Source organism: Bombus bifarius, unplaced genomic scaffold, assembly GCF_011952205.1.
Source record: "Bombus bifarius isolate JDL3187 unplaced genomic scaffold, Bbif_JDL3187 scf7180000008197, whole genome shotgun sequence".
NCBI classification, from domain to species: domain Eukaryota; kingdom Metazoa; phylum Arthropoda; class Insecta; order Hymenoptera; family Apidae; genus Bombus; species Bombus bifarius.
Window position 1 is genome coordinate 660156 of NW_022884504.1, and position 14973 is coordinate 675128.

At 38.6% G+C, this 14973-nt stretch overlaps 1 pseudogene; it reads left to right on the forward strand.

Moving 5' to 3' along the window:
• Positions 1-4079: 4079 nt before the first annotated feature.
• Positions 4080-8990, forward strand: LOC117209981 (annotated as a pseudogene).
• Positions 8991-14973: the final 5983 nt, after the last annotated feature.

The following is a 14973-nucleotide window of genomic DNA, read 5'->3' on the forward strand; positions in this document are numbered from 1 at the left end:
ACTTTTTTTAAAATTATGCATGCTAATTATTTCCCTGAAATTCTGTGATTACTCGGAAGCAATCGATTGTTAGTATCGCAGAAACCATCGAAACAGCCGCGAAAACGCGACTATAAATACGATCGTGACACGCTTAATTATTATAAATCACTGGAAAGGATGGCCAGCGGAGATAAGGTTTCTTTAAATCCACCAACCTGGTCACGGCCTTTAATAGAAATTATCGATCCGTGAACTGATGCTTTTCCCCCCTTCTCCTGAAAGAAAATGTATTTTGAATTACAGAGACGAAGCTGGTCGGTATTGTGTATTTATTGAGAAACAACACCGTGAAATAACAGGAAATGGAGAGTAGATGGTTGAAATCGAATAGTCAATATCGAGAAATTCGGTCTAACGGTTTGTTAGGGTAACTAGAACTCGGAAACAAACGTTGTAAAATGAGATTTTGTTGGTTAACTGTTTATAATAATGCATAAGTTGGAACTCGCGTGTCCATTTGTTTATATGTTTCAAGTATTACTTCGTCTTTGCAAAAAATTCATTAAGAAGTATATGGTTCTTTATGATCGCAACGGAAAAGAAAGCAGAGTTTGTATGTTTGCGTAAAAATTTGGAATAAACAAGACAAAGTAAAGTGAAATTAAAACGGCCTAGAAGAAAAATTCGAATTAAAATCGATGTTGAAATAGCAGAAGATCGAGCCAAAGCTGTTAAAAAGATAAAAGTCAAGATTTTCAAGTACCGAAATTAAGGTAAAAGCTCAGAAGTGAAAAGCGAGAACTCAGGGTATCGGAGAATCGTAGCTGATGAAACAGTTCAAGGATCAAAGATATCAAGTGGTTATTTATAAAATGCTAAAACGTTGAACAATTTAAAAAATAGGGAGCATCAAAGTGTCGAAAAGTTAGGATCATTTTCTAAAATAAAGTGTTATAAGATATATTAATTCAAATTTATTTTTTACAAGTGCAAGAAATTAATATACATACCATTGGTATTAATATATGTACCCGATTTTTATTAAAATTTTCTAAACGTTACTGCTTGAATTAATATAATACTAGTCTTTGTATAAGTATGGAAGAAACTTGTTTATGTAATTCGTTTCTTAGAGGCTACAGAGTCTGGGAATAAAGAATTTTTTCTGACCGTTCTGTTACGACCTTTGTTAAAACCACATCATAGGAATAAGATAATAATACAGATCGTAATCATTATGTATCGGCACATACTATCAATTTGATTGTAATCAAATGTTGGGATACTTTTGAGCGATAGTGTATATATGTCCAACAATCTGCTTCTATAAATTCATTAACAATAAATCAAAAACAATGTTGTGTTACTTATTCTAATAAGTAATCCAACCATTTAACTGTAAGATATTTGGAAAGTTCATGTAACAAGCATACAACATGGGGCCCGTAAAGTACCAACTACGTTCCTCTATGAAATTAGTGCAAATGTTTCTAGCTTATATACGATTAACATTTCACGCAACACTTTTATAAGATATGTTAATCTGTAGAAACGACCCATCGCGGCAAATTTATATATAGAACAGAGTTAGAAAATACAAAAGAACGATATTTTCTCCGAATATAGGAAGTTAAAATGGTGTTGGACGCAAATTAATTGGTTGGAAAGAGGCGGCTTACCTCGTTGAAATACCATGGAACGAAACCCTGTTGGACAATGGGGCATTCTGCTGCAGTCTGGAATTTCTTTTACTCCCGTATTCTTCTTCTGTTTACCGTGGTTTTTGTTGCAACATTCGTGACATTTTCATTCAAACGAACACACAACACATAAATGGAGAAAAACAAACGTTGAAGGTTAGGTCGCGTCACGCGAATCACTGACGCTACACTTATGTATATGTCGGAAACAGGAACGAAACCAGCGCGGGTGCAACACGGGACCCCGTGAAATGTAAACTATCGAACTACGTATAATAGCACACGAAGGTATTTCGACTATTAATGTTCTTTTTACTTCCTGATCAAATTTTATACTATCAAATTAATATCAATTCTTTAGATAATAATAATTGAATTTAACAAAATCGTATACTGAATTTCAATATACATACAACTGTATATGTCGGAGATGAAAGAATACCGGAGCCTTTGGAATTTTGGATAATCCCGCAACATTGTAATCTAAAGTCTACTATAGCTGTAATTAAACAATTGTAGTTATTCAATCCGATTGTAATTGTTCGAGATTTGTGATAATGTGCTTGGGCTCGAGGCGACAATCAGTCGCCGAACGTAGCTGCGGTCAAGGGATGAACGCTTTGTCTAACAAAGGTATGGAGTAATACTATAGCTCTCCTTAAAAGAAATATTTGTGGTAGCACGCGACAGTAAACATTCCAACGGTTTCTGTCCCGTGGCTCGCCACACGCAGACCCTATTCTTCGAGTAAGATGATTGCCAGATGTCGATGCGTCTTCGCAGTACACGTTCAGCTAGCTCGAGGGCCCGTTATAAATCTTAAGATTTAGTCAACTAAAGTCCTCCAAACAGACAAACAGTCTTTGTCCCAACTACGGGAAAATAGGGGAGACCTATTTTTCAACGAACGGCGTCTCCCACTAGCAACTTTCCCTCGAGGGCGGCTAGCATCTTTTTCTAACCACCGGTATGGAGATTGACCAATTAGCGGCAACGCCAATTTCCCTTACTTTCTGAACGAAGGCTTTTCTCGACGAATCCGATGATCTCGTGTCCTTAGACACACCCCATTATAGTTTTCCTCTGTGGCATCATCGGGACGGAAACTCATTCTTTCTTGCGATTCCCTCGACGAATAGAGTAACGCCTTACGATCAGTGAATATTACGTGTTTTATTAACAAAGAGTCCGACTTAGATTTTGTGAGCATGTACATCTATCATCCCGTTGATCGCGGATTCGTTATTGAACCTAGAATCATTGTCATTAGCTTCTCGAGTATCTAATTACCACGGTTACTTGTCCAATTCTATAATAATCGTATTTGCACTAGTCAATGTCTTCTCTATTGCATAACGACAATGTGTAATCCAAACGAAGATTCGTTTCACGCCCCTAACCCTAATGCTAATGTAAATCTGACATATATATATATATATGTCGGAGATGAAAGGACACCAAAACCTTCCCTTTGGAATTTTGGGAAAATCCCTTAACACTTTATTCTAGATTCTACTATAGCCGTAATTGCTTAATTACAATTAATTGCAATTGTCGTCACTCAATCCGATTGTATTTGTTCGAGATTTGTGATAGTGAGCTTGGGCTCGAAGTGGCAACCAGTCGCCGAATGTAACCGCGGTTGTGACATCAATCACATCTTAACCTACATAAGAGATAAGACATCGACCCCCGAGCTTCGGACTCCTTTGAACACATCACCACCTTATCATCATAGCCTACACCAAGGCTGTGACGCTCCTTACTCCACATCGAAGATAGGATATCGACCCCCGACCTTCGGACACTTTTCCACATCATTACCTACGCCGAGCCCCTCAACATTCTCAAACCAAAACGCATATAAGCCGAGACTTCAGCCAACTCTGGCAGTTCTTGTACAGTCCCTTTCTCCGGTTCAGTGTCATTCTATTCTTTCAAGTGTTAAATTTATGATACAGTTCGATAAAAGAAAATTAATAGTTAGGTTACGACTCAGCCTTCTTTTCTTTTGCAATCCAAGTGTCAATTTTATGTTACATTTTGGCGATCCTGCCAGGATAGTGAAAATTGTTTGTTTGGAAACCAATAGACATTCATCATCTACGGAAGATAGAATTATTTGGAACTACAGTTATCCGCAACAACGAAGTAACTATCAACGAATCCGGAGGAAACACCCATAAAGCATAAAGCATCTACGGACGCTAAATCCCAGGATTGTGGAACATCGCTTCGTTTGGAAAACAAGAACATTCATACCTACGGGAAGGACTAACTTGGACTACGGTCATCCTCGACGACGAATTCCCAATCCACGAACCCAGAAGGCCTTTGGAACTGGATCATCTACGGAAACTAACAAATCAAGGTAAACGCTAGATTCATTTTCTACATATGGAGACAGACGATCTAGCTTTGAACAAGACAGACGAAGAGTTAGAAACATTTAGAATGATGTCGAAAGATAAAGCATGCACAGGTAGAGACGAACTGAGACAAATTATCAAAATTCTAAAGCAAACATAAATACGCATAGACACTATGACCAAATAAGCAAGCGAAGAGAATCAACTCCTCGATAAAGAAATCGAACTACTAAGAAAAACAATTGCCGAAATGAAGTTAGGAATTGGAAGTCAAAAAACTATTAAAGAAGCAACTAATGGGAGCTGTTAGGATAGTTTAGTTTGAACAAAAGCTTGGAGAAAAAAGACGTTACTGTAGAAAATGAAGAGATGGTTTTGAAAGAATTTTCAAAAGAATTGCAGTCTAATGTAGAAAATTCTTATGATAAGAAAGTATCAATTGACACCGATTCACAGGATTATATTTTCATTAAAACAGACTTAATGTTTGACGTCAATAGCTTGACAGAACACCAGAAAGAGTCTTCGAAACGAAGGAAAGAAGATATTGCAGCATTGTATAATGATTTGTCACAATCTTCGTCACAAGATACTCAAAATTTACAAGAATGGTTTGATAAAAAGAAGTAAAAGTTTAGGAGAAGCAGAGAAAGATCATAATAAGAGGGATAATATTTCAATAAGAAATATTTTGGCCGATGATGCAAATAAAGAAAACAAAATTGAAATGAAGGAATTAGAAGCAGTTAATAAATCAACTGCTGAAAATGATACAAAATCAGCAGACAACGTTGAACAAAATATATCATTAGAATCCGTACAAAAAGCAAAAGATAATGCTTACAGTAATGAAAATTTGCTTATAGAAGAAGATCAAATGATGACAGCGAGAAATGCTTGTGACAGTGCAAAACCAAAAACTTCAGCAGATTTTATGTCGAGAGATTTAGATGCTAATACACAAGAGAAGTCTTTAGAAAATAAAGATGACAAAAGTCTATCTCCATCTATATTAGATAGTGGTAAACAGCACAATAGTTATAATGTTGCTGTAAAGTCTGCTACTTCGCCAAAATTTGAAGAAATTGTTTACAATCAACCAAGACAGTCAAATACAAATAAAATTTTGCGAAGCGCTTTAAAGACGAAATTAATCGAAGACAAGTCTGAAATAATTAATAAACAAAAAGCATCGGAAAATTTAGAAAATAAATTGACCAAAGAAGAAAAAAGAGGTATTGAACAAAAATCAATATCAGATAGTGAAAGCGAAACAACTGATGCGCGTCAATGAAGGGATGTTCTTTTAACGGACACAGCTAGTGATAGGTGTAAATCTGTAGAAAATGATAATGCAGTAACGACTGTAATAGCAAATGATGAAGCGAATTTAAGCCAACATACTAGGAATAAAATATCTCGTTTACGTATAAATATGGTATTTGATAGTCCCTCATCACGTAGTCAGCGATCGAAGAGTTGTGATGAGAAAAAGCAACCAGAAGAAAACAAAGGTGCTAATATTGCAAAGAGAGAAACGAAACATAGAGGCAAACCTAAGAGATCGGATAAAGTTGAAGTTAAAAAAGATGAAGATACAAGAAAGATCTTACAAAATGAAAAGAGTGGATTAGAAGAACAAAGAAAAGTCGAAGAAAATACAAAAGAAGAAACTGCAGAGACAGACATCAATTCAAAAAGTATATTAAATAATAAGTGCGATTTACTTGAAATTAATGATACTGTTCAAAATATTAAATTTACTGAAGGTAGAAGCCACACTCAAAATGATATGGAAGATGTAGTAGAACATTCACAAGTATTATCTAATAAAAGTAAGTTATCAAAAATAAGAATTGCATTTAACAAAATTGAAGATACAAAAACTATTTTACAGAATAAAAAGAATTTATTAGAAGGAGAAAAGGAAGTAGGGGAAAGGAAGAAAATGTACAGACAGAAATTACTTCAAAAAATATATCAGATGATAAATGTGATTTACTTTATGAAAAAAAACTCCATAAACTGCATTAAGAATTTATCCATTTTAGTGAGGAGAAAGAGAAAGGATAGAGGAATTGATCAATAGACTGTGGATTTTGAAGCGTTTATGAAAAACTTGCAGTACTTAATAAAATATTCAATGTAAAGTATTTGTTATAATATTCAGATAAGATGAGGGAAAACTGAATTTGTATAATCATTCATAGCTTATTGATCAATCATGCGACTCATTCAGAATATTAGAGGTAACTCGAAGTGTAGTAAATGTGACAATTTGTTAAGAACGGTATATCTGGTGTACGACACATTTGCACAGATTAAATTAATTAAATAAGTATAAAAATCACGTAATTAAAAAAAAATTGCAATGGAAAACAATGTTTTATTAAAATTAATAAAGTGGACGATATTTCTCCTTTGATGAAATGCTATGCTGTGAAATACTGAGGATGCTGAAGATGAGGAAGTGGCTAAAATTGTTTCAAATGATTGTGATAACGACAATGTCGAAGTCTCTAAAGATAATATCAAGGAATTTGAGGAAACCAATAAAATCAGTAATAATGAACCAAAGATTTCAACTCCTATTATTGAAAATAATTTATGAAGTAAATGATGGATCAGTGTTTAAATCCCTGCTTGAGTTATCATCACCTAAAGGTAATATCAAACGTCAGATAAGATTAAAAAAACTTACTCAGCACAAGGACGCGCAGCTCATATGTTAGAGTTAGTAACAAAACAAGCAAGAATGGAAGCTAAAGACTAATAAATTTAGATGAAGAACAAACAGTTTAAAAAGTAAAATCTAAAGATACGGTCAATTATATGTTGCTGAAAAAAAGAAAAAGAAAAAAAGAGAACATGCACCTATGTTGAAAGAAGTTGATAAACAGCAACATGTAGCAGCAGACAAGAGAAAATAAGCCAAATTTCTGAAAAAGAAACGATGCTCAAGAACTCGAAATTTCTCGAGTGGATATGCTAAACAACAAATTTAATGAACAGCTGGAAGAACGTGAAACAGCAATAGAAGACTTAAATCAAATGTTAGAGCATCAATCGGAAATTCATAAAGTTACCTTAAATGAAGCAAGTTTGAAAATAGGAGAACTTTCTGATAAAATTAAATGTTTCTAAAGAAAAGGATAGCCAGATACCGAAACGCAATGAATTACTCGAAGAAGAACAGAATAAATGGAGAAGTTTAGAAAAAACGATTACAGAAAAACTTGAAGAAGAAAAATCTCGTCGAGAAACAGCTGAAGATGAAGTGAAAAAGCTTTCCAAATATAACGAGCAACTTCTAAAAGATTATCAAGAAATCCATAAAAAAAATACGCTGAGGTGGTTCATCATGATCACAGACAAAGAATTAAACATGTATTTCAACTGAAAGATAAAATCAATCAACTCGAACAGGATTTATATGCGAAGATGAGGCAATAGAACAATAGCACAAGATGATAGAAAAATTGAAAGCAGAAGGAAAACGTGTGCATAGTAAAGGAAAAGAGAACACGTAATGTACCTCCACCAGGGGCGCATTATCCAAAATTAGATAATAAAATAAAAGGTTTTGTTACTGAAAAGTTAGAGAGATTTCATGATACCAAAAGCATTGCTAGTGCAGAGTGCAATGTATCAATGTGCAATGCAAAAATGCAAGCAATGTGGCGATTACTTTTAGAACACCACAAGCACCACGAAAACACAATCGAGACCAAACAAGATCAAGTTCAAAAGTGAAGTCACGTGGGCTTATTACTGCCAACAACCAAAAATTGAATTACGATCTCGAGCATTAACTCGCTGATCTTCAAGTAGAATGTTCCAACAAAAACAGGACGACACAAGAGCTCGAGAAGCACATCGAGGACATGAAGGAGGAAGTGCAGAAATTAGAATTGTAACTCGACGAGTTACATAAAAAAACAAACAGAAGTAAAGGAGCAACACCAAAAGGACATAGAAATAATTTACAACAAGAAATTTTATATGGTTACGACGAAAAGCATCAAACCGAAGTGAAGCGCCTTCGTTCTCAGCTTTTGGAAGTTCCAGAGAAGTAAAAACGCGAAATTACAGCAAGAAAAGCTGTGGAAGGTGATCTTAGAAATCGTATCGCGCACTTCTCGAAAAGAATAGCAGCGTTAGAATATGAATTGGCAGATAAAAAACACATAAACGTGAAAAGAGATCAATCTCTTGAAATACAAATTGAAGAACTAACAATAAAATTAGAAGAGATAACATAAATCACAAATATGAAGTTGGCTTGCTGGAACAAGGAAAGGCCAAACTTAATTCATGTGTTAGTAATTTAATGGAGGAACGTGACAAGTTGGAGCTAAAGTTGCAAAAGCAACAAAATGTAGGTCTCGAATTGCAAGGACAGCTATCTGCTCTTCAATGTGAATTAAACGAACTAAAGGGTGAATATGAAAAAGTTGTTGAAAATGTTTCGAAAAAAGTGGTTGATCTTAGATATAAATACGAAGAAGAAACTAATAAATTGAAACTCGATTTTGAAAAAGAAAAAAATGATTCTTGTTAATGAAAATGAATTTGAAATATTGCGTAGGGTAGAAATTGAAGGTAAAGTAAAAGATATGGACGAACAAAATAATTTTCTTAGAAAAGAACTGGAAAACGTTCAAAAACTTTCCAAAGGTGTTAATAATCGCTTACGCGAAGCGTACCAAGAATTAGAAGATTCACATAGAAAACACGCTCTTATTTTGAAAAAAAAAGAAAAGAGAAAAAACATCAGGAAGAATTAGGTGATATAATAAAACTTGATGAAGAAAAATATAAACTGATACAGCATTGGTGTTCTGTAGAATGTCAAACTGCCATAATGGCTTATATTGATGGAAAAGTGCGGTAAATATTTAAATGAACAATCCATGACTTCTTAAGTAACTGTAACAATCTTGATATTTTACTATAGAACAATTAGATGAAGTGCACAGTGACATTAATAAAGTAAAATCATAAAAGAATCATAAAAGTAGATGCATCTTCTTCATTAATATCAGAATCAACGACTGATATTGTAAAGAATGTGAAGGATATTCCAGAAAACCAAGAAAATAAGTCACAAGAATGTACAGATAATATAATTCAAGATGTTTTAGTAGTAAATAAATGTGATGTAACAGATTTAAATAAAAAATTTGAAAGTAAAGTAGTGAGACAGAGAGCATAAAGAATGCCGCGATTAATGAAGTAGAAGAAATAATAAATAAGGACCCTCAAATTGATGATCAATGTAAAAAAAAAAATCTCAAGAAGTTTCTGAAAATTGTAGCCAGAAAGACGATAAGGAAGTATTAAATCATACAAAGACAGGAAACGATTCTATAACTCCTATTACTTCAGAAGTAATTAATGATCTAGAAACTGCAGGTGACATTGATATTAAAGAAAAAAATGTAAGTATTAAAGAAGGCACTGATATTAAAGGAGAGGACATAAAGGAAAAGTGTAGAAATACTGATGCAAAATATAATGTAGAACAAGAAACAACCAATGGAAATGGCAAGACTGAATGTTTTGATAGTTCCCATAAAATTAATGTAGAAAAGAAAATTATTCATAATAAAATTGTCGTACATGTTGCTAATACAGAAGGAAAGAATAAATCTATAAGTGAAGCAGATAGAGTGAACATAACTAACAAAAGAAGTGTGATTCAGGATATCTTTGATGATTGGGGTGTTGAAAATGCAGAAGATGATAGTCAGTCGATATCTAAAGCTCCAGATACTGTGGAAATTGAATTGAAAAGTTTACTAAATAACACAAGAACACAAACTATAGAAGAAAGCACAGTTGTGCTGGTTGAAGAAGAAATTACATGCATTGAAAAAGAACCAGTTGTAGATGCTGGGAAGGCTGTAGAAGTTGCTAAACAAAACAAAGAAATGCAAGTATCAAAGGAACAACTGGATAACAATCAAACGATAAAGAAACAACAAAATAGTATAAAATCATTACTCAAAGACCAACTAACTCATTCTATATCACAGGCTGTTGAGAAGTCTACAAAAGATTCAACACATGATACTGTTGCATTTAGTCAAACTTCACAAATTATCCCTATTAATTGTGATCGAAATTTAACCAGCCAATCTTCACAGGTTGAAATAGCAAAAGCATAGTATACCACGACGAAGAAGAACGAGTACAAGTCGAGCCAGTAAGAGTCCAATTCCACCGCTCCATACTGAAGAAATACTAAGGTTTCGGAGGACCAAAATCAATCTAAGGAGGGGGGTATGTGACATCAATCACATCTCAACCTACATCAGAGATAAGACATCGATCCCCGAGCTTCGGACTCCTTTGGACACATCACCACCTTACCATCGTAGCCTACACTAAGGCTGTGACGTACCTTAGTCCACATCGAAGATAAGATATCGACCCCTGACCTTCGAACACTTTTCCACATCATAACCTACACCGAGCCCCTCAACATCCTCAAACTAAAACGTATATAAGCCGAGACTTCAGCCAGCTCGGACAGTTCTTGTTCTAGCTCCTGTTCTTGTACAGCCCCTTTCTCCGGTTCAGTGTCATTTTATTCTTGTAAGTGCCAAATTTATAATAAAGTTCGATAAAAGAAAATTAATAGTTAGGTTATGACTCAGCCTTCTTTTCTTTTACATTCCAAGTGTCAATTTTACGTTACACGGTCAAGGGATGAACGTTTTGTCTAACAGAGGTATGGAGTAATAGTATAGCTCTCCTTAAAGAGAAATAGTTATAGCGGCACTCGACAGTAAACATTCCAACGGTTTCTGTTCCGTGGCTCGCCACGCGCAGACCCTATTCTTCGGGTAAGATGATTACCAGATGTCGACGCATCTCCGCAGTACATGTTCAGCTAGCCTTTCTTTTTTATACGTGGAGAAATCCTCATGGACACTTGCCGTTGCGGGCAACAATAGAGTAGTGTCGGACTCTTACCAACTAAAACTCCACGGTGGTCTTCCTGACGCTTTGGTAGAGGAGCACCTGGGGTCTCTTGCAAAGTTTTGTCTGAGTTGGGCAGCTAGAGGGGGGACCACACCCTCTAACGCCACGTTCCCTGGTCTGATGCTCCTAGGGTGGCGGCGGCGGGGCCGCGCCCCTGCGGCGTATGGAGTCCCTCTGTTGCGACGTTCTCGATGGATCGCGCGTTCTTTCCCGGTTTCTTTCCGCCCGCTCCTTCGCCAGCATCACTTGTTCACAGTAGGAGCGGACGGCGATGAACTCCTGGCGCCCCCTGAGCATGGCCTCAACGACGTCTTCGAGGGCTAATCTCTCGCCGATGTCGAGCCATAGAACGCGCCGCGGTTCTGCCCACGCTGGACAAAACTCAAGCGTGTGTTGCGCCGTGTCCTCCTCTTCCTCGCAGTGGTGACAGATGGAGGTCAACTCTCGTCGAATCCTTAATAAGTACTCGCCGAATACTTCGTGGCCAGTGAGCACCTACGTCATCCTAAAGGTCAGCGGGACCCCGCCTCGATCTCGCCAGACTTCTCAGTTGGAAAGCACGGCGTGAACAGCCCTGCGTGGCAGCACAGCATTTTCCTCGACCAGCTGAGAGCGCCATCGCTCCTATGTTTCCAGCTTCGCCTCCTCTCGGACGTTTAGGGCGGACGTTTAGGCCCCTCAGGCCTGTTCGTACACCCGTCGGAGCGCAAAGGCCTGCAGCTCGAGCGGGGAGGGGGGCGGGGGAAGGCGTCGCCAACACAGTCGCCGACGCGCAGGATATGGTCCTATATCCCCTCGCTATGCGGATGGCGGTCGTCCTTTGCAACCTCCTCAGCAAGATTAGGCTGCGGCGACTCGCCATCAGGTCTTCGGCCCATGCGGCAGCCCCGTAAAGGACTCGGGACCGGACAATTCCCACGTAGAGTCGGCGAACTCCCAATCCTGCTCCGCCGATGTTCGGTAGTAGGCCACATAAAGCGTTGGCTGCGGCTATCACCCTTGGGACCAAGAGCTTGAAGTGCGGTCCGAACGTCCATTGGCTGTCGATGGTGAGACTCAGGTACTTCATCTGGCGTCTCACCGGGACCTCTTCTCCGTTGATGGTCACGGATAGTTCAGGCGGAGGGGTTCCTCTGCGGCGGTGTTCGAAGAACCATAGGGCCTCGGATTTGGCCGGCGACACGCTCAGGCCGAGCCTCTGGATGGCGTGTATCGCACATGCCACGGCGTCCTCCGTAAGATTCACGGTCTCGTTCCACCAACGTCTCCCGGCCAGGACCAAGGTATCGTTGGCATAGCATACCATGCCTGTGCCCTGAGGCATAGGACATCGAAGGACGGAGTCGTAGGCCGTGATCCACAGTATGGGTCCCAGCGCCGAACCCTGCGGGATGCCACGCTCGACCGGTCTTCTTTCTTCCCCGTTCTTCCCGTTGTACATAATCCACCTGTCACTCAGGTACGCCCGGATGACCCCAACGAGATATGCCGGTACCCCGAAATATTGCAGGGCCTCCATTATCGTGGCCCAGGGAATGGCGTTGAAGGCGTTCGTGACGTCCAAGGAGACCGCCAATGCCACCCCTTCTCGGGAAACCATGTCTTCCGCCATGGACCTCACCCGTCTCACCGCGTCCACCGTCGAGCGGCCTCGGCGAAATCCATATTGGCTGTCGTGCCATCCGGGCACCCGCTCCGATATATGGGCCTCCAGACGGGCAGCGATTATTCTTTCGAATAATTTGCCCACCTCTTCGAGCAGGCATACCGGCCTGTACGCGGACGGCGAGTCCAGCGGACGACCTTCTTTCCGCAACAAGACCAATCTCTTCATGGACACTCCGCTGTTCTAATAATCGCGTAACAGCAGAGTAGTCTCGGACTCCAACCGACTAAAACTCCACGATGACCATCCTACCCGTATGACAGGAGTGCTCCAGGAACCTCTTATGAATTAACTTCTGTTGCACTCCTTCCTGCGTCCTCTTGTTCGAGCCAATCCTAATAATTCCTGCCTATTGAATTGGCGTTATGGGGGGGGGGGGGGGGCATTGCCCCTAGCGCTGTCGCTCCTTCTAGTCGTGGTCTGTTGGGACGGCGATGGAGCGGCTCTAGGTCGCAATGTCCAATCAAAATGAAGATTCGTTTGGGTTACACGTTGTCGTTATGCAATAGAGAAGACATTGACTAGTGCAAATACGATTATTATAGAACCGGACAAGTAACCGTGGTAGTTGGATACTCGAGAAACTAATGACAATGATGCTAGGTTCAATAACGAATCCGCGTCGACGGGATGATAGATGAATGTGCTCACAAAATTCACTGGTCTTAAGAGGTTACTCTTTTTGTCGATGAGATCGCGAGAGAGAATGACTTTCCCGTCCCGATGATGCCACAGAGGAAAACTATAATGGGGTGTGTCTAAGGATACGAGATCATCGGATTCGTCGAGAAAAGCCTTCGTTCAGAAAGTAAGGGAAATTGGCGTTGCTGCTAATTGGTCAATCTCCATATCGGTGGTTAGAAAAAGATGCTAGCCGCCCTCGAGGGAAAGTAGCTAATGGGAGACGCTGCTCGTTGAAAAATAGGTCTCCCCTATTTTCCCGTAGTTGGGACAAAGACTGTTTGTCTGTTTGAAGGACTTTAGTTAACTAAATCTTGAGATTTATAACGGGCCCTCGGGCTAGCTGAACATGTACTGCGGAGACGCATCGACATCTGGCAATCATCTTACTCGAAGAATAGGGTCTGCGTGTGGCGAGCTACGGGACAGAGACCGTTAGAATGTTTACAGTTGAGTGTTACAACTATTTCCTTTTTAAGGAGAGCTATAGAATTATTCCATGCCTTTGTTAGACAAAGCGTTCATCCCGTGACCGCGGCTACGTTCGGCGACTGACTGTCGCCTCGAGCCCAAGCTCATTATCACAACTCTCGAACAATTACAATCGGATTGAATAACTACAATTGTTCAATTACAGCTATAGTAGACTCTAGGTTACAATGTTGCGGGATTATCCAAAATTCCAAAGGCTCCGGTGTTCTTTCATCTCCGACATATATATATATATATCAATCGTATAAATATACACATAGACATGCAATATTTAACGTAATACGAATAAATCATACGTAGTTCTATGGTTCCTCTTAAGAATACTAAGGTGGAACTAGACGTAATTAAACAAAAAATCATTACTTTTAGAGAGAGTTCAAATATCTTCAACGTTTCTTGTATTTCAAATAATTTTTTTCCTCGATCTATATTGCAAAATAGAGTTTTGAACAACTCGATAAAATAATTAATACATTCTCAACTGAAGTTAAAATAAAAATTGAAATATTTCATATATTATATGAATTGTAAATTCTCAGCGAGAATGTCACGTAAAATAAAAAAAAAGGGAAATCGAAGATGAAAAGAAAAATAAAATATAAAAGAATAAAAAGAGAATTTATTTTTGAACACTTGGTTTAAACTAATTACAATTTGCTTCTGAACTCTAGCCGTGACTTTCCAAAACTGAAGCTCTTACAATTTGACTTTCGATCGGATCTGTTTCTTTTCCCTTTGTCACCCCTCAATATCTCCACTATCCACGCGTTTGTTAGGCGTCCGCGACCGTTGCCACGCATGCCCTTTTCTAGGACATTCGGCGGAAGGACCGCTGAGATATCGATGGCTCATTAGGCACTTCGGCGATATACATTGTCGCCGATTGCCGCCACATCTTTATCTCCATCATAGTCCATCGGATTTGAAGTGTGCCGGTCGTGACATACCCCTCTGATTAGATTGATCTTGGTTCTCTAAGGTTGTAGTAGAATGGAATTATTTTTAAATGTAAATAAAGGATATGTTTACACTTTTTTTGTTCAATCTTCATATTTTGTTCTTATTTCCGTACAATAGATCACATGTTTTGTCT